Below are 21,230 nucleotides of genomic sequence, written 5' to 3'. Positions count from 1 at the left end.
CCGACAGCGGCTGCGACAGGCGCCGCCCGCTGTTGTGGTGTGGAGGCGACAATTCGCCGCTGGCCGCGTGTCCACTTCTATCCCGGGCCGCGCCGTGCTGTGGCGTGCTGCGCCACGCTCCTTCCCTGGGGACCGCAGTCCCCCAGGAAGCGAAGCCGCTATCTGCTTCCTCGCGTGCCTACAGCCGGGAGGAAAAGCCGCCGCGGCAGTTCAGTGCGCGAACCGCTGCTGCCTGTGCAGCGGACCCCGGTAATGGCCGTCTGACTGGTTTTGTCCACGTGTCCGCGCCACCAGCCGAGTCCCGCAGCTGGTGAGTCATCTGTAAACAATAACAGTGAGCGAGCTACGCTTGTGGTGCTGGAAGATGTGGCCTCTCGTGAAAGAACGTCAAAGTTCCCGTACAGCGTGACCAAGACCCACATACAACTACCAACCACCAACATCACGATTATTTTAAACCTCTTTTTTATTTTTTACTTTCCTTTCATGGTTTCTTGCCATTACCGGTTACGAAAGTTGCGTTTGACATCCTACGGCTGTATGGTTCTTGCGGGACGAACCGTTAATCAGCTGTTGAATGATTTGGGTGCCATGTGAGCGTGCAGTGAAAACGCTCTGAAAAGAAATGAAAATCGAGTTTAAATTTACGTTCGATTCGAATTATTAATCGTTTCTCCGTCTTAAGCTTAACGCAGTTAAAGAAAATTTTACAGAAGGTGCGATTCGTTTTCATTTATAAGGCACGTCCTGTGAATGTCTGCAGATGTGCGTACATAATATTTACAGGCAAAAAAGAATATTTACACTACTGGCCACTAAAATTGCTACACCAAGAAGAAATGCAGATGATAGACGGGTATTCATTGGACAAATATATTATACTGGAACTGACATATGATTACATTTTCACGCAATTTGGGTGCATAGATCCTGAGAAATCAGTACCCAGAACCCACAGCTGCCCGTAATAACGGCCTGGATACGCCTGCGCATTGAGTCAAACAGAGCTTGCATGGCGTGTACAGGCACACTTGCCCATGCAGCTTCAACACGATACCACAGTTCATCAAGAGTAGTGACTGGCGTATTGTGACGAGCCAGTTGACCGGCCAACATTGACCAGACGTTTTCAGTTGGTGAGAGATCTGGAGAATGTGGTGGCCAGGGTAGCAGTCGAACATTTTCTGTATCCACAAAGGCCCGTACAGGACCTGCAACATGCCGTCATGCATTATCCTGCTGAAATGTAGGGTTTCGCAGGGATCGAAGGAAGGGTAAAGCCACAGGTAGTAACACATCTGAAATGTAACGTCCACTGTTCAAAGTGCCGTCAATGCGAACAAGAGGTGACCGAGACGTGTAACCAATGGCACCCCCTACCAATCACGCCGGGTGATAAGCCAGTATGGCGATGACGAATACACCCTTCGAATGTGCGTTCACTGCGATGTCGCCAAACACGGATGGGACCATCATGTTGCTGTAAACAGAACCTGGATTCATCCGAAAAAATGACGTTTTGCCATTCGTGCACACAGGCTCGTCGTTGAGTACACCATCGCAGGCGCTCCTGTCTGTGATGCAGCGTCAAGGGTAACCGCAGCCATGGTCCACGAGCTGATAATCCATGCTGCTGCAAACGTCGTCGAACTGTTCGTGCAGATGTTTGTTGTCTTGCAAACGTCCCCATCTCTTGACTCAGGGATCGAGACGTGGCTGCACGATCCGTTACAACAATGCGGATAAGATGCATGTCATCTCGACTGCTAGTGATACGAGGCCGTTGGGATCCTGCAACGCGTTCCGTATTACCCTCCTGAAACCACCGATTCGTTATTCTGCTAACAGTCATTGGATCTCGACCAACGCGAGCAGCAGTATCGTGATACGATAAACCGCAATCGCGATAGGCTACAATCCGACCTTTATCAAAGTCGGAAACATGATGGTACGCATTTCTCCTCCTTACACGAGGCATCACAGCAACGTTTCACCAGGCAACGCCGGTCAACTATTGTTTGTGTATGAGAAATCGGTTGGAAAATTTCCTTATGTCAGCACGTCGAAGGTGTCGCCACCGGCGCCAACCTTGTGTGAATGCTCTGAAAAGCTAATCATTTGCATATCACAGCATCTTCTTCCTGTCGTTAAAATTTCGCGTCTGTAGCACGTCATCTTCGCGGTGTAGCAATTTTAATGGCCAGAAGTGTACTTAATAAGCTGAGGTACACTTTTCTTACGGTGTTTTTGCCTCTTGTTTATAAATTCTGCATATACTGCTTTTTATTTTGTTGTTACGGTAGGTCGAGATCGAAATAATCTTGGTTGCGCTTCCACTTTTGTTAATTTTTCGCCGTTTTGAACGGTCTGTTTCTTACAGTGCATGTTTTCATGTCTGAGTAGAGCGAAAACGTGTCGTATAAATTGCACAAAGAATTGTTTGCCCGAAGTTTTGTCTCCAAACGGAAAGTGGGAAATGGCGAATGAGGTACCAAACAGGTCAGCGTGATGTCTAGTTTCGGAAAAAAATCCAGGGAGGTTAATCTTCTGAGGGACGATTGAAATATTCGGACTACCGCTGCTATCTAAATGAACTGCCAAAACATCTTCTCTTCAACGCCCGTTATTTCATACATTAAGAGCTACAATGGTGTGTTATTTGACTGACAATAAGGCTTCATGTTTCTAAATACTCTTCGTAATAATGAACAAAATATGAAAATAAAAAATTTAAAAGACACGATGAAATATTTTGTGAAATGATTCGTCAAAAAGTAAGACGAAATTAAATTAGAGAAACATTTGACGCGCCTCTGAATGACGCTCGTAATCATGTGCAGCAAATGAGGTGCACAGTCTACATAATGCTGCAGGCAAGTACCCTTCAGTATTCTTCAAAATGCTAAGTCAGGCTCTGAAACTTAAATTGTGAACTGGCACCTCATTTAGTGTGCATCATACCGAGCGTCAAAAGGTGCGTCAGAGGTTTCTCTAACGCATTGTATTTCTTACTTTTACACAAATCATGTCACAAAAAATTTGACTGTTTCTTTAAATTTTTTCCACTAAACCTCACTTTTATAAAACTTCCCCGAGAAATACTACTGTAGTTTCACGTGTTCCGCAAGCAGCACAGTGTTTATGTTTATTCATTTTTCAGTGTATTTTCTGAGTTTTGCCAACGGTAAATGTATTTTTTTTCCTTAGTAATTAGTGAGATTGTGTGTGTGTGTGTGTGTGTGTGTGTGTGTGTGTGTGTGTGTGTGTGTGTGTGCGCGTGTGTTCGTTACTGTAACTTAGCGAACATGGAAAAACCTGTGGTTTGCAGACTATACGAGGTATGTGTGAAAAGTAATGAGACTGACAAAACTGCGAGCGATATGGCAACGCTGTGTTGTTCTACTAGTCTACACCGGTGTGTTCACACCTTCCAGGAACTCAGTCTGAGTTTCAGCTCTGTACACTCACCACATAGTTTTTGAGGGCGCCATCAATTAAGTTATGTTTTTGTTGTGTACTACGGAAACGGAACAGCGGAATTTAGAGCAACGTTATGACATCAAGTTTTGTGTTAAACTTCACGAATCTGCGAGTGTGACCTCTAAAACAGGCTTGTGGAGAACATTACTTACCGAGAGCAGAAGTTTTTCGCTGGCACAGATCATTTTTGATAGACCGAGAACACGTTGAAGATGCATCTCGTTCAAGGAGAACTTCTACCTCAAAAACCAACGGAAATGTCCAACGTGTGCGTTGGCTTTTGTGATTTATTACTCCAGAACAAACTGTCATCCAAGTGTTTTACAAATATGTGCTTGAAAGGCTCAGGAAAACTGTGAATCGAGTGATACCGGCTATTGCAGACAAGTGAAGGCTGAATCATAACAAAGCCCCATGGTACACAGTCACTTCCATCACGAAATTTTTGACCTCAAAAGCAATACCTGTTGTTTCACAGCCCCCGATTCACTTGACCTGCGTCCATGTGACTTTTTTCTTTTCCCGAACGTGAAAAACGTCTTAAAAGGTTGTCATTTTGGGATTCTGGAGAACATTCAAAAGAATATGGGCGGCAGGTTAAAGACGCTACCAGTTGAAACCTTTCAGCACTGCTAGCAAGACTAGGAACAACGACTCCATCGGTGTATAGCTGCCGAATGGAACTATTTTAAAAGGTGAAATATTATTATTTGAAATAACAAGCTTTGATAGATAAATAGCAGTGTCATTACTTTTCTTAAACACCTCGTATAAACAATAGGCAAAAGCACCAGAGATAAAAATGACCAATTTTATGAGGGAGTACTGTTTTTAATGCTTTAATACCAATATACAGAGACATATAATGCATCCACATTTCCACAATGAACATAGGCCTACAAGATGCTTTGTAAATAACAGCGAAACGCATCTGAAGAAAGACAGCCTTTCAATGCAATAAGCGCAAGACAGAAAACCAATAATAATCTACTGTCACAAGTACTGAGAAAGACGGCCATGCAATCAACCACATACCAAGTTGGAGTTGTGTGATGAAACTACAGCACATGTACTTACGGTGAATCTGTTCTGAAAGGTTTATTTAATCCGTGTAGCACGAAAGACTATTGAATGGACATAAGGTTTCCACTATGTTGCGTATTTTTTTTTGGGCACAACACAAATGTTAGGATCAGTTTCCCATCTAGCAGTGGAACGCATCGTGCAGTGATTTACGAAGATTCTCCTCGTGTGTGTTTCATTATTTAGCTGCATTAGTTGATAATTCCTGTATTTAGTTTGGCATCAGAGCACCTAATGAAAAATAAACATTCGCAGACGTCTGTGCACAGTGCGTCGCCACTAGTTCAAAAGACGCGCTGCAGAAATGACACCATCTCGATTTTCAGTTTGGAAACAAACTTTACCACAGCTGTTTCTGTTCCAGCAGCACACTTCGACTTCGTAATACATAAACTGCAACCTATGCCAGAGACAATATACTACCTTTAACAGATACCTTCCCAAGTGTTATTTCTTCCAGGTATTTCGGAGATATACTCTTCGTCTTCTGTTGCAGAGATCAACAACAGCTAATCGGTCAAAAGACGACATGTTCCGCTTACGTGCATTTGCAGTTTCGGCATTCATGCCCCTCTTAACAAGGGAAGTTTCACCGGATAGAACGGCTCAAACTAAATTTTATAAAAAATTGAAAAAGACAGTCAAATACATTGTGATTCTACAGAAATATTTGATGGTGTCGTGTATTCTCCGCCCTGTGAATTTTCCGAAAAGAAAATGTCGAGGAAGGGCCCACTAATCCCCTGGGGACACGAGCTAGCATGCTCAAGCCGTATGGTAGTGGCCGTACTATATGTTGCATGTAACAATTTCAGTGTTATTAGTTCTCATATGTATAAATTTTTACGTAGAGAGTTCTTACTGATTAAAAGTAAAAAAAAAAAAATGATTCTATTAATTTATACAGAAATTTGGTTTAGAACGCATGCCGGCCGGTGTGGCCGAGCGGTTCTAGGCGCTACAGTCTGGAACCGCGCAACCGCTACGGTCGCAGGTTCGAATCCTGCCTTTGGCATGGATGTGTATGATGTCCTTAGGTTAGTTAGGTTAAAGTAGTTCTAAGTTCTAGGGGACTGATGACCTGAGAAGTTAAGTCCCATAGTGCGCAGAGCCATTTGAACTATTTTTTTAGAATGCATACACAGCGACGTTGTCCAAGTGGACCACAAAATAAGTAAATAAATAAATAAACAAGTAAATTGCGGTCAGGTTTTTGAAGGGCCATTTGTTGACTGGTTCGATGCTGATCCAAAGGACATGAAAGAAGGCGCAAAAATATTGTATTGAAGAGTACATTTGTAGATGATTAAATAATTGACTAGAGTAAAAAAGTGAAGAACCTGTCAAGGAGGTGGTTCTTGATAAAACTGAAGGACTTAAAGGAAACGTAGGAAATCATGCACATAACTGTCATGCAAGAGTAGACAGTGTATTAGTTGAAGAAAAAGCATATGAAGAAGAATACAATGAAAGTAGTAGTAATATTTTCTTTTCTGACATCTGTCAGTGACCTTTGACTGTCATGGAAGTCTAACAGTTGAATCATCAAAATAGTAAATGACAAAAAATTTAAAAACAAACATTACTCATTTGTTTTTGTTTAACAGACTATGAAATAAAAAAAGCGTTAACTATCAGTTAACGTCTGACTCCTTCTATATCAGCCACAGCGTGAGAATGTTTTTAGAATTTGGATGGCACATTCAACTAAAAATCACAGTTTGTACTATACTTGCTGTAGTCTCTTTACCACAGGCACGAGTTTGAACAATGCATATAAATTTGTTTAAAGTTTTCCAGTGTGGTTGAATTTTTAAACCTTAAAACCTTAGGAACATGTCTAACTGTAAACAGAAATACCTAGACAACATCTCAAATGGAAGAATGGTCCTATCGGAATTAGTAAATAAATAAATGATTTTGTGAGGGTAGTAATTGGTGAGGATGGCATTGGGTACGAAAATACATAGCTAAACAAACCACTGCGTAAACGTCAGTGTGAAACAGAACAAAATATTCGTCATGTAGGTAACAAAATAGGAAATTAATACAGTTCTGTGTGAGCTCGAAATTGATAATGGCAGATATCGCGAAGACATTCAGTAACTTCATATTTAAATAGCTCAGGAGTCTCATCTTTCCATAATTAGCGCGCGTCTTTCTAAAGTGAATGGGGACTCACATAAAGCAAGTTTACAGTACAAAGACATGCTTAATTTTAGCTCAGTATATAATCATTCATCATTACAACCTAGAGAAAACCAATTTTGCGTTTGGTGTTTCATGTCACATCCACAGTTTTGGTCATCAGAGATTTATATTTCGCTCGGATTGTTGGCTACGGGAGAGGGGGGGACGGGGGAGGAAGCTACCATGACCTCTTAAAGGAACCTTCACAGCATCTGCTTAAACAAGGAAAACCAAATACAGTAGGATATGGGCGGCCAGACGATTGAGCCTTGATTAGCCACTGCGCCAACCTGCTTAGTACGACAAACAACAATTAGACAGTAGATGGAACAAAATAAGACTTCACAGAGGCTTTAGAATATTTCAGTACATAAAGAAGATTCGTTTCTTTTACAGCACCAGACAGCAGTCGTTGTCAATAGATATATTTTCATAAAAGTGCACTTATTAAATACACTGAAATATTAAGTGTCATTATGTTTACACCAGTGTAGTGTAGCTTCATTTTAACTGTTCATTTGTATGCACTACTGAGGCATGGGACTAGTGGCGCTTTGGGTTTAGATGCGTTAGAGATCAGATACCTACACCTTAAAAAATAATCTGATACCCATCGCACTTTATCCAGGCTTTGGACTGGTTAAATGTCAAAAGTGATTTTATTGTCTTTGGGCGTGTTTGAAATCAGCTTACAAGCTTCGTCAATTTTTTTATCTTTCTCTGTGTTTTTTAAATATTGGTAATTACATTTCATATATTTTTTATTTATACACATTTTCTGATAATTATTTAGTCTAGTTTTGTAGGTAGGAGATAGCCTTCAGGCAAGCCCTTATCTCACCATCCTCCTCGTACTTTTTCAATATTTGCTCCAGCCTTTTATCCCGTTTCATGTACACTGTTTTCTTACTTTTACCATACATACTCAGCTCTGTTCTCATTAACACGCACGCTGAATTTTCTGCTTCGGTTTTCATGCAAGTAATTACATCATTAATTTTTGGATTTGGTTTGGAAAGCATATTATTAATTTTGTTATGCCAGCCCTCTAAGGAGTAAGTTGTTCACTTTTGTAACAGCTCCAAAGGCTGATAGGGTTTTCTTCATTTTCCAACCGTCTCTCTACAAAATAGTCGAAAAAGTCAGAAAGCCTAGGAAGATCGTTGCTGTGAATGTATCTCCAGCCAACCATCACGTACATCTTCAGGCCGTAGAAACGCCAGCGCAGCACTCATGCGCATTTGTTGTCTCACTTCTTCATTTTCTTTATATCCGCGAGTGAGTCCAAGATCCTGTACTTTCCTCGAGAGAGACTTTCACATGTGGAAACAGCATCCCTGCACTGAGGAAGTTGGTAACATATGTATAATTGCAGAAATCGCTGCTGACTCAAAATCTACAGTCACACTTGCAGGGTTCCATTCTAGAATATTTTCCAGCACATTTCTGAAAAGTCAGATATATCTCTTTCCTTTAGTCTCATTTTTATTATTTCCAAAATCTGCATGAATTGTATATATCTGTGAAAACGGTTTACTACAGCACTTGATCGTACAATCCATAAAAAAAGTCTCGTTTACTTCTTAGGGCCTCTCTCTCTCTCTCTGTTCTTCCACAAAAAACTATTACCCTCTCTCCTGATTTATCGTCGCTTAACAGGAAACTGCTGCCATCATTTGTAGTTTATAGCTCTACTTTAAGTTCAATCTCTTCTCTTGTCTCTGGACCCTCTCACTTCCCTGCGACTTTCCCCTTTGCTTGTATAATGTCATCTTCGTTGTTCGCTGCTCTGGCATTTCTGTCACAAAGTCGTACTCTTGATTATGCAAGCTACCAAGCTCCTCTGAATAGATTTCGGAAATAGACGTACTCTCGTGCCCTCTTCTTTGCCTGGTTCAGAGTCCTCTGTACTTCCAACCTTGCGTCATCCGGAGCTCCACATTGAGACTCGTGCGAAAAGAGCACTGCAGAAGCCCTGGTCTTAAGCTTTCCTCGGCAATGCTTCTCTTTCTGTTTTGAACAGCGCCAAATCACAGTCCCATTTTCCTTCGTTTTCTCCACTGTGTAAGTGGCAACTAGGCTTACCACGAAATGTTGAAACTTCCATACCACAGCTACTAAGATGGTAATATCCAAGTGGCACGATGTGAAGTCTACGAAAACTAGAGCGATACTAACAGGCAGATGGGACTGTGCAGGTGGAGCTCTGCCGATTCCAGGGAACAGGTAGAGCAAGGTGATTAGGGCGGTCCGGCTGCAGGTAGGACGGGACACAATGGACGCAGGTACAAGGCGGAGAGTTCGCAGATTTCTGGTGGAGTGTAAAGTTCGCAGGGCGAAGTTTTCACACTCATATTTGATGTGCCTTTGAATGATGCACGAAGTGAGCGCACAGAAAATGAGACCGCACGGTCTGCATAATCCACCAGACAATTATCCTCTAGTGCTCTCTAAAATTCTAATCTTCAATGTTAAACTCTGAACTTTAAATTCTAAGTTTTCATCTCGTCTGCCGTTCATAATTTCGAGCATCATTGATTGGCGCATGAGTTGTTTCTATAGTCTATTATTTTATTTCCAACTTATAGACATATCATTTCACAAAACATTTGACAGTATTTTTTTCAATTTTTTTTTCAATATTTCTTGTATTGACAGCGAAATGCGACACCAGTGTAACGTTTTATCCACAAAATAGCTATCCCTTGTGAGATGAACTTTTTGCTACTTCATTTACATAGCTGGCAGCAGCTGTTAGTGAATCATTCCCTCAAATTAGCTATTAAGATTTTCTTTACTATCCTGATTCTTTTCAAGCACTTGAACCTTATTTTGCAAAACTTGAGCTCACGCTCGTCTATTTGTTATCCAGTTTTCCATTTCCCACCTTTCCGTTGACTATGAAAATTCGGACAAGTATTCATTTTGTGATTTATAGGGTATCTTGTTTCCGCTCCGCTCAACCACTGGACCTATAATTACTTTAAAGTACTTGTACCATTCATTAAACTAATTTAACTGCAACTCGCTGCATCTTTGTACAACTATGTTCCTTATTCCATCAACGAATGATGCATGAACATAACTACTGTTGCGTAAGCCTCTGTGTAAGAGTGAACCTATCTAATTTTATGTTCATTGTCATTTCACAAGATATACATCGGAGGAATCAACATATACATCGAAAATTCCTGGCAGGTTAGAGCTGTGTGCTGGACCGAGACTCGAAGTCGGGACCTTTGCCTTCTGCATACCAGGAGTGCTCGTTCTGCAAGGTTCGCAGAAGAGCTTCTGTGAAGTTTTGAAGGTAGGAGGCGAGGTACTGCCGGAGTTGAAGCTCTGAGCAGAGGTCTTGAGTCGTGCTTGGGTAGCTCAGATGGTAGAGCACTTGCCCGCGAAAGGTAAAGGTCAAGAGTTCGAGTCTCGGTCCGGCATTCAGTTTTAATCTGCCAGAAAGTTTCATATCAGGGCACACTCCGCTGCAGAGTGAAAATATCATTATGGGAACATATACATTGACTATTCTTGGATTGGACACTATCAGCATTTTAATGGTAAATCACACAATGAACCACAATGGTTTTTAAGAATTGACATTTTGTCAGACAGAAACATGCGACCTTATAAATGTTTACATACTAATTTATTACATCCAGATCTCCTAATAACTACAATTTTACATTACGTTTTCTGGAGTTTAGTCCACTAAGAGCTTCGTCACGACATATAAAAAGTCAAGCTACATTTCAAATACCACTTGATGTCGTGACACTCGTCCTATCATATATGTCCCCTTCTTCTCGTCAATGTTTTACAAATGTTCCTCTCCTCGCCAACTCTGCGGAGAGCATCATCTCTGATCAATTTACTCCGTTTTCATAATCGTTCTGCAGCGCATCTCAAACGCTCCCATTCTCCTTTTTTCTGCTTTTCACACTGCCCATGATTCACTTCCATGCAGTGTTGTGCTCTGAATGTACATTGTGAGAAACTGCTTCTAAAGTTAAAGCCAGCGATTGACACCGGTACACTCCTGGCTAGAAATTTCCTCTCTGCCTGTGCTGTTCTTCTTCTTACATTTTCCTTGAATCGTTCGTCATGTATTGTATGTGTGAAATCTTATGGGACTTAACTTCTAAGGTCATCAGTCCCTAAGCTTACACACTACTTAACCTAAATTATCCTAAGGACAAACACACACCCATGCCCGAGGGAGGAATCTAACCTCCGCCGAGACCAGCCGCACAGTCCAGGACTGCAGCGCCTTAGACAGCTCGGCTAATCCCGCGCGGCGTCATGTACTGGCTCTGAGCACTATGGGACTTAACATCTATGGTCATCAGTCCCCTAGAACTTAGAACTACTTAAACCTAACTAACCTAAGGACATCACACAATACCCAGTCATCACGAGGCAGAGAAAATCCCTGACCCCGCCGGGAATCGAACCCGGGAACCTGGGCGTGGGAAGCGAGAACGCTACCGCACGACCACGAGCTGCGGACCGTCATGTACTATTTTGCTTCCAAGATAGCAGAGTTTCTTCGTATATTTCCTGGTGACCGGTTTCGATGTTAGTACACATCTCTTCTATTCGTCACTCTTTTTTCTCTTTCTTCAGTTTACTCTGAATCCACAGTTCGTGTTTATTAGACCGTTCACTCCTTTCAACAGGTTTAATTGAGAATAACAACGTCACAAGCGTATCTTAATATTGGTATCCTTTCACCATGAATTTTTTTAAATTTCCGTCATCTGTTTTACCGTGTATATACTGACGAGTCAAAACATCATGACCGGCTGCTTGAAAGGTTTGTCCGTCTTTGGAACGTCAATGATTACGCGCGTCAGGGATCTGCCAGTTTGTGGTATTACATGTCTGCGCACAGGTCATGTAATTCACCGAAATAACGAGCCGCTGATTTGCGTACGCGGTGATGTCGGCCGATAGCGATCCACACGGATTTCAGAGGATTTACATTAGGGGAATTTGGTCGCCGAGACATCAACATTACTTCACTATAATGCTCCTAACACCACTGTGGCACGGTTTTGGCTCCGAGAAACGGACAATTGTACTGCTGAAAGATGGCATAGCCGTCGAGGAACACATCAGGCATGAAGGGATGCAGGTGACTTGCAACTGTCAGCGTGTCTTCGATTACTACCACAGGCCACATACAAGCGCAGGAGAATGTCTCCCATAGCACAATACGGCTCCCATCAGCCTGTCGCGTGCTCCACGTTTCGAGCCGCCTGTCACCTCTATGACAGTGTTTGTGGAACGACCATCGACGTACTGTAGCAAAAATGTGATTCACCCGCAAAGCCGATACGTTCCCATTGATCGACGGTCGAATCCCGATGGTCCCTTGCCCACTACAATCATAACTGACGATGTCGTTGGGTCAGCATGTGAACGCGCAGGCGTCATCTACTGCGGTGCTCTACGTTCAACATGTGAGTGTGGGGGTTTTATTTTGTCAAGTTGCACTATGGATTGATCCAACAAGTACTCTTTGGTTCCTGCAAGAAACAATTTCCACCTCACACTACTACAGAAGTCAGGCAGATGCTCCTAATGTACCAACAAGAACTGCTTGAAAAACATTCAGCAACAAATATCTTCTGGAGTCGTCCACTGTAAGGAAAAGACACAAAAATATTCTATATTCTTATGTAACTAGTGGAATACTTGGGTACTGGAGTAGTTAGTGTAAGAAAAACATTAAACGAACGAAAAATATTTATTGCAAAAAAATTCTGAAAAATCAAGTGAAACATTTCTTATAAAATAATAAATTTCTGGGTTCTTTTCGGAACAGTAGATTGCCTCTTATGGGTAGGAATGCAATTATTTTACAAAGAATGGAAAGGTTCTTTTCTCCCTTTTCATTAAGAATGTTATTTACTCGGCAGAATGGCTGAGAGCCGTGCCTACACAACTTGAAAAACTTTTCTAGGTATGGTGAAGGCTGTTGCTTGAGAAATGTAATCAAGTGTACTGTTATGGAGGACAGATGGGGCTCGCATATGCTGTAGCGCACAATACCATGAGCTGTGATGACTGCTGCCTGCATCGCTCTCTGCTGACAAATAACACAACTAGCTCTTTCTATCTGGATTGACCTCCGCCAATCAAACTCTCTCTACGCCTTGATGAAGTCAAGGACTCCTATCCACCCCTAGTCTAACTATTGGTGTGGTACACTGGTCAGATTACCAGTCCACTGCGTTGCCACTCAATATTCGCTCACAGGCGTTTAACTAGTACTCTGGCCGTGTTCACACCGCACAATAAGTGTGGCGGCAGACACAGTGAACAATACTTAATCGCGAGCGACTCAATATAGAGTATCACTCCGATTCGCTAACAACAGCGGTGCTCTCCCAGTGAAGTACTGAGGAGAGACTTTGTTACTCGCTCTTTGAATAAATCTACGAGAGCACTCGCTCTCATTACGTGTTCCCGCTCAAAGAGCGACCCCTTTTTCTTGAAAAACTACAAGGGTATATCATTTGCTGTCTTCCCTCATTCCTCTGGCTCTTTGCATCAGAAATATTTCGCCAATCAGTGTTGCTCTTTTAAATGGGAGAATGAAGTTTCGTTTAAGACAGGGCTTCACAACATACGTGCTCGCGGAGCAAGCTGTGAGCAGCAAGGCGCGAGCATGGAGCAGCGAGCACGCTACCCCCACTACCGGGCCAGAGCGGAGAGTGGGGAGAGTCACGTGGGGCACACAACAGCTGCCGCCAGTCGATGTAAATCCGCGGCCACCTGCAGGGATTTCACTCACGAATTATTACTGCAACAAATGAAACAAATAAAGGAGAATGTACACGTGCCACATAATTTTATTAGCTTAGTGTATGCCTCTACCATCTGTAGACACTGAAACTAAAGAATTCCACGACAATCCTATATTTTCAACACTTTCTTCAACACTACTTAAACTATCACCTCCAGTTGTAGTGTTCTTCATGGCTACTACATCGAGGAGCTCCTCCCTCACCTGAAGATCTCTATTAACGCCTCTAATAAATATGGCAAGCTGCGCTGTTCCAGTGATATCAACACTTTCGTCCAGAGAATACGCCATAAAATCTTTACAGATATTTGCAAGCTGGCTCTGGACGTCGTCTGCCATGTCCTGTATGCGACGCATAATGGTCATGTTAGATAATGGCACAATCCGAAATTGTTCAACTTGAGATGGACACAAATGTTCCGCTGCAACTACCAAACATTCTTTTATTAAATCGCCATCAGTTAAGGGGCGCAGGGATTTTGCTAAAAGCAAAGCAATTTTGTAACCCACTCTGAGAGCTGCTTCAGTTGATTTTTCTTCATCGTCCAGATCTTCTTTGGATAGCTTCCTTTTAAGCTTAATAACTTCCTGTGCACGATCTGGTCAATCACATTTTCCACGTCCGTAGTCTTTCGCGTGGTACGACATATTATGTCGCTGCAAATTAAATTTCCTAAAAGAATTCAGCGTTTTGTGACATACTAAACATTTTGCAACACCATCTTTTTCAGTAAACAGATACAATTCCTCCCAATGGGGGTTGAACTGCGAAGACATGGTTGGGGTTACACAACGGCGACTTCACATGATTCTTAACCAGCGAAGTGACTGTTAAGAGCTGATCGTAGTACTTTAAACGTTACACAGTTGGCTTGAATTCAATAGGCACGCTGCGGCCCTATTCAAACGTGCGCGCACATTTCCCCTCCCTCCCTTCCCTCCCTACTCCGCGACCTTGCAGCTGCTCGCGAGCACGTTCCTGAGCAGACGCGAGTACTCGCGCTCAAAACCGGCCAGTTGTTAAGCCCTGGTTTAAGATGACCAATGCGGAAATGTGTAGCATCTCCATTAGGCTTATACTGTCCTCCTGTGAGAACTCCGTAACTACACAGTCGGTCCGTCAAAAAATGCATCTTCTGAGTGCTCCCACACAATGTTGTGGAATTTGCTTTTGAGCCGAACACGGGGGTCATTACCCCTTTGCTCTGGCAAAAGCTGTCCTCTCTCTGGGTGGTCGCTCTGGCTGAAGTAGGTGCGTATTGACTCACCCCTCTGAAGGGACGGGTCTCCCAGTGGACTGGTTGCCTCTTTAGAATGAAAATTCCTGTGTCTGTCATGTTGTGTACGCCAGCCTTGACTTTTTCAACCTCGGTGCACACTTGCGATTTATTTATTTGATTTGCATATCGCTTACATGAATTCATACAAAATTGACTGTACCTTATCGAGTTTGGGTTCGAATAAAGCTTCTTGATGTGCATAATACTATTGTGAGGGTGGAATATGTAAGAAATGAAGGTCAGGAGACCACGCCACCTTACAAGCAATGTACGATGAACGGTGCACACCAAACAACTAGTGCGTGCACCAGTATTGCGCTCTTTTGGCAGAGATGCCGCAGATCACCATCTGTCCTACTTCACGGAGCAGACAAGCCTCCAAACCCCATGTTCTGTAAAGCGTCATGGACGTCCAACCATTTAGCGCCTAGTGGTAGTTTCACTGTCTTTTTTACCTCTTTCCATAAATATTCATGGCAGCACGAACATTCGACCAGCTTCGCCGTTTTCGAGATGCTCGTTCATATGCTCTGCGGAATAACAATCTTACCTATGACAAAGTCGATTGCATCAGTAGATTTCCCCATTTGCAGCTAAATGTTCGCTAGGGTGACCCCCATGTATGTCTGCTCCTTTTACATGGTTTTGTTACCGCTTTACGTGCCAGCAACGCCACCAGGCAGCATCCAATGTTGCGGTGGTCGGTGGTCATTATGTTTCGGCTCATCAGTGTAGATTGAACAGTATTGATGAAAGGCTTGATCACAATCTTACACACTCTCGAATCCAAGCACTTTCGTTTTGGTTTTTGTACATATTGCGTATTACTCGTCCCTCACTGTAGCTTCCTGCTATATTCTTGAGATTTTCAAACTTCTTGCGATATTTTTGACTATCAAATGGTTTTTCTAGTTTTACAAATCCTATGAACATATCCTGATTTCTCTAGGACAACAACTGCCATGAATGTTTCTTAATTTGCATGAAGTCTTGCTCCCATTATCAAGCGAAACGTCAGTCTTTCTGGCCAGTTATACTGTAGCCACATTTATACTGCGCTGCTGAGGCCAGAGGTAAGTGTCATTTTAATTTTTGACTGAATCCACGTTCATCAGCCTTGATGGCAAGAAAAAACAGTGCCGATTCTACTGTCGTGCCACAGAAACTGCGCAATTTCTCGTGAACAGCTTGACAGACTAGCAAAACTAAGCTAAACAGTGATTGTTAGTCACAGTATTCTTCATCATCCTCGGAAATGCTAAACTTGTGTCCCTATAATATGTAAGACAATTATTTCTACAAATGTGTCACGATTTTGTAAGGATAAAAAGTCTGTAACCCAATTTAAATGAGGGGAAAAGTGCCCTCTCTCTCGCGCCACCTTGTGGAAGCCTGTGCATCAGACAAGCATAATTTCCGTCCCACTCCATTAAACATTCGCCTTCTTCAAATGCTTTCCCGTTGTAAAAACCCTTCTTCGTAATCATTTCCCTCACTATTTCAGAGAACTTACTACTTCTGATTCAAAAGAAATATATTCTAAAACAACAATAATATCTGGCACTGATTTAACCGCTCACTTTACCTCAATTACAAACGAGTAATCACATCACCAACTCTCTATCTGGGATACTTGAGGGAGCTGTATGGGGAAAAGACAGAGATTGGAATATGTCTACAAAATAATTTACGATATTGGATGCATGTGTTACTTTCAGATGAAAAGACTGCCACAGGGGACGAATACGTGATAGGTCGCATCAAACCAATCACAAAACTGATGACATATCCCCTAACCCCACAATGACACTCCTCCTAACCCTGCTGCACAACTTAACGAGTATTTTTGTTTATTTTTTCTCCGAACGCGAATGTGTCCTCTAATGGCTTTATCAGACTACATTCACATTCAACGACTGTGTGCTGTAACGGCACCTGAAGAACATCGCTATTTTATATCGTGTGTGAGTTCATCTGTGATTCATGTGTGGACTGAAACGCACCTATAGGACAGATGAAATATCCCCTTAGAAAAATTAAGGATGATAGTGCTGGTAAACCTCTTACGTTATTTGATTTTCAAACAGCTGAGCAAAACTGAACGTACTCAGACATTTCTGTCTTTACTTATTCTGATCAACACTAAACCGATGACACACAATTTTTTTTTTTTTTTTTTTTTCGTAGCACGACGCAATCTGACTCAATAATCCCTACAAAAGAATGGCCCTGACTAACAATAACCTATACCTTTCATGAATCACCTCACAAAAATCTTCGTTACTCAAACTACTGCAATACAGCGTGCGCCAATACTGCCAGGTAAGTAAAAGATTCTAACTACTGAAGTCACTAACTACTGATAGGGCATAGTTAGCAAACGAAAGATTTTTATGGAGTACAGACTATTTATTTACCTTAATAGTGTTCAAAAGCCATATATATATATATATATATATATATATATATATATATATATATATATATATATATATATATAAAATCAGTTCATGACATCCAGTCTTACATTTTCTTTTTCTGACGGACACACGTCCAGATCGTCCGCTCTCAAAACTCTGCCATCTCTCTCCCCACATCCATCACTGCTGGCGGCTCACCTCCAGCTGCGCAACGCTATGCACTGTTCACATCCATCTGCCCAACACTACAATAGCGAGTATTCCAACAGTGCTAACCAGCCACAGATTGCACAAAGCACAGTCAGGGATTTGGGATTTTCATACAGAGCCCTAAGTGGCGTTACCAACATAAAAACCTAAACAGCCTACTTACACAGATAAAAGGCAGTCTTCCCCGAAAATGTGAAGAGGGATTTCAAGAGTCAAAAAGAACGATCAGTTCATCTGTTGCCACGTCTCGTGTTCTATAGAGTGCAACATGGTGACTCATGCAGTCATGCACTCACGAAGTCTGCAACCAGCTTGGCATGGCTGTGCAACAACGTGTCAAACTAGAGATACAAGGACCGTCTAGGTTTAGTCCTAGAACGTTAAGTCAGTTCTATCGAGGAATTTAAAAGTGGTTTTAGGATCTTTCCCAAATGCGTCTAGTTGAATACTGCCCCTCGGTAACACACTACGCAAACAACCCAATAATTTAGCTTTAAAAATGCATTTTGTCCATGATAGCATTCGACAGACCCAGCCAGTGGCTGGAAACTGTCCAAGATGATGATGATGATAGTAAGCATTAAAATGTGCACAGCACGGAGTAATTTAAGAAATACTGAAAGATCTCTGTTGGATTCCTTTCATGTTAATTTCTTAAAACTGTTGTCATTTACGGCATACATTCCACTTCTAAATTTACTGTGGTCTTTCTGACTATCTGCGAGGAGACTGAGCAGTGGAACTTGTCACTTTTACACAAAACAACAACGATCTGTCGCACTACTGCACTTTAAAACACAGTTTATGTGCAATTCATGTCACACAGTCTCATACAGAACCTACATCCGCTTTATTTTATGCTGTATATGATAAGATACTGTCATCCCCCTTCCCTTCTGTGTGAAAGGATGAATGAGCAAATGTATTTCTAGTTACATGCTTGATGGAAGCAGACAAGCCTGTCTGCTAGAGAACAGTAGGATCAACGTCGGAACAGGTAGCTACGCTTTCTAAAAGCAGAGAGGTTTCTGTTCTTAGTATGGTCCTGTCCGTCCCTTGTCATGTTGGTATAGGAAGCTGCCTCTCTGGTCACTTTCGTTTGTATCTGTGAAGCACCCTCGGTAGGGGCCCACGGCAGTCTGTCCGTGGCAAGCGTCTGAAGTGGTAAGATCTCCGGCTAAGCGCGTCTCTGCTTAGTCCGTAGGACAATGGATTTCTTAAGTTCAGCCTAATAGAAAATTTAATCAACTTTATTTCAGGTTTAGATCTAAAGTATCTAATGTTATCTTAAATTGCAATGCAGTGTAATTCGAGTGTGAAGTTCAGAATATCTTCCATTAGTTGCTTTGTCACTACTTTGTGAGTAAAGTGGAACCACATGTTGATCAGTAACTCTAACTAAGGTCATCAATATTAAATGCGAATGTGCGTGAGATTATAACGTCTCGTCTTGACAATTTTTTTCAATATAGCAACTTTTCTTTATGTTCAAGTCACGTGGGGTGTACTTTGTGAGACCAGTACCACGTGCTTATAAAACTGTTTGACCCATCAGGTTAGTCGTAAGACGATAGTAACCAGTTCGAGGTTTTTCTTTCGTAAATTGCGTTTCGATGTAGTTTATTTTAATTATCAAAATTATCATGGAGTTACACTCTTTGTGTAAACCAAGTTGACCACTGAAGCATGTGGTGTAATCATCAAAGTAGCCCTCAGCTCTTCTTTTCGGGAAGATTTCACAGAGTTAGTATGAATTTAGTATACCAGTGTGTGGTAATTTCATTACGGACAGGATTGCACTATGAACGTAACTTCTTTGGGTGAAAATTGAATGGTTTGGTTGTGGTTAATTTCCTTTTGCATATGTTTCAACGTCCTTCGTGTGTTATTTTATGAATGCAGCGTTGTATGCAGTCTCCCAATCTTGGCTCCATATTTGATGTGTTCCATAAGATTACAAACTCACATTTTCACAATCCTAAGTAAGGCACCAGTTTAGTTATGAATCAAGTTTAATATGCTGAAATTTTAACGGAACAATGATCAATGCTAAAATAATGTCCAAATATAAACTGATTTATTTCTTTTTATTTAAATTATATATATATATATATATATATATATATATATATATATATATATATATATATATATATATATCACCGGTTGTCGTAAGATGACTATTAAAAGATTGTAATTAATGTTAGTGTGGTTGTGAATTTGGTAAGCTAGACTGGATACCTGGTGAAACAGTTGCTCAGTAATGCAAGGTTAACTTCCCCAGGTAGCACACAGCTTTTATTGTCTTGAATATCAGCAGCGCTTTCAGAACAACTTAATGCATCAACATTACAGTACAGTAGCATTATCCGATGCAAAGTTTTGTAGACCGTTGTTCAGATAAGAGTGTGAAGGTCGCTGTGAGATAGGAACGCTGCGTACGTTGATTATACGACGCAATACAGAGTGTGTGCTAATCTGACCGTTGGTCCGCGTGTAACTAGTGTAGTCGTGCGTAAGGTGGTGAAATATAATGCAGAACAGGAACGTCACAGACACGTTGTACGCAAGACGTTGGAGGATAACATCGCTGCTGTCATCAGTTGGAGGTACTAGCATTTCCGCAAATTTCTTCTTCGCATACAAAGAAAAGGGCGTTTTATATTTTGAGAGCTGCTCCGTCCAGCCATTCTAGACATTCGTTCAACATTGCTGCTAGATTCTTCGCTGGAAGAGACCTTTTTTTTTTTTTTTTGTCCGTTTAGGACCAAAGACGGGAAACATACATAAAATTTCCGGATAATGAACCTAGAACCAGCACAGTACGGTTTTAGTGGGGATTGAGTTTTAATACTATATTCTTTTCCCACTGCGATAACGTATAAAAATGGTTCAAGTGGCTCTGAGCACTATGGGACTTAACTTCTAAGGTCATCAGTCCCCGAGAATTTAGAACTACTTAACCCTAACTAACCTAAGGACATCACACACATCCATGCCCGAGGCAGGATTAGAACCTGCGACCGTAGCGGTCGCGCGGTTCCAGAGTGTAGCACCTAGAACCGCTCGGACACTCCGGCCGGCGATAACGTATATTTATTTTTTTATTTATCAGTCTCGGTGGGACCAAGTGGCCTAGGCTACTTTGTCATGTAACGAGACAGCACATAGTACACAGAATGCTAATTACAGATTTTATAAACAACGAATTAAAGAATTACTAAAGATTAATAATTCATTATAGAAGGGTGAGAACCAAAAGCATTTATGTAACATTTGCAGACATTAAAAAAGCTTATGATTCGATTGACAAGGGAAACATCATTCAACGCCTTAGAAGAGTATGAAGCTGACAACAGATCAGTAGCAATTATAAAAAACACTCTGACATATACAAAATGCAAGATTAAATTTTTAGGTTAAACGTCCAAGACCTGTGAGATAAAAACTGGTGTAAGACAAGGACAAGGATTGTCCCGACTGCTGTTCAATTATGAATCAGGGAATGGAGAAAAATAACGAAAGAAGAAGGAATTTAAAAAGTCACTAATGGGATAAAAAGGGACAATCTGAGTATCGATTTTTTCGCTTTCGCAGACAACCTTGCTATCTTAACTGAATCCGTAGAAGATGCAACAATGCACATAAATCTCCTACCAGAGACAGCTTCAAAAGCAGGCCTAAGTGTATCTTTTGAATGGACAGACTATATGACAGATGCGGATGAGGAAGCGAAATACGTGGAAACTGATTGTGGTA

General features: G+C 41.6%; 1 protein-coding gene across 3 annotated transcripts in view; it reads left to right on the top strand.

Moving 5' to 3' along the window:
- The first annotated feature begins 218 nt into the window (after positions 1-218).
- The window catches only part of LOC124802909 (synaptotagmin 1-like), a 1,021,155-nt gene continuing 1,000,143 nt past the window's right edge, over positions 219-21,230 (top strand). Inside the window, exon 1 of one of the 3 annotated variants that reach the window (XM_047263978.1) lies at positions 219-310. The gene's annotated coding sequence lies outside the window, so the exon portion shown is untranslated. The remainder of the gene's footprint in view (positions 311-21,230) is intronic. The other 2 variants (XM_047263977.1, XM_047263975.1) reach the window with 2 other exon arrangements.

This window comes from Schistocerca piceifrons, chromosome 6 (assembly GCF_021461385.2).
Source record: "Schistocerca piceifrons isolate TAMUIC-IGC-003096 chromosome 6, iqSchPice1.1, whole genome shotgun sequence".
Classification (NCBI taxonomy): domain Eukaryota; kingdom Metazoa; phylum Arthropoda; class Insecta; order Orthoptera; family Acrididae; genus Schistocerca; species Schistocerca piceifrons.
The sequence above is the reverse complement of the archived record's forward strand: the minus strand, read 5'-3'. Positions and strand labels throughout refer to the sequence as shown.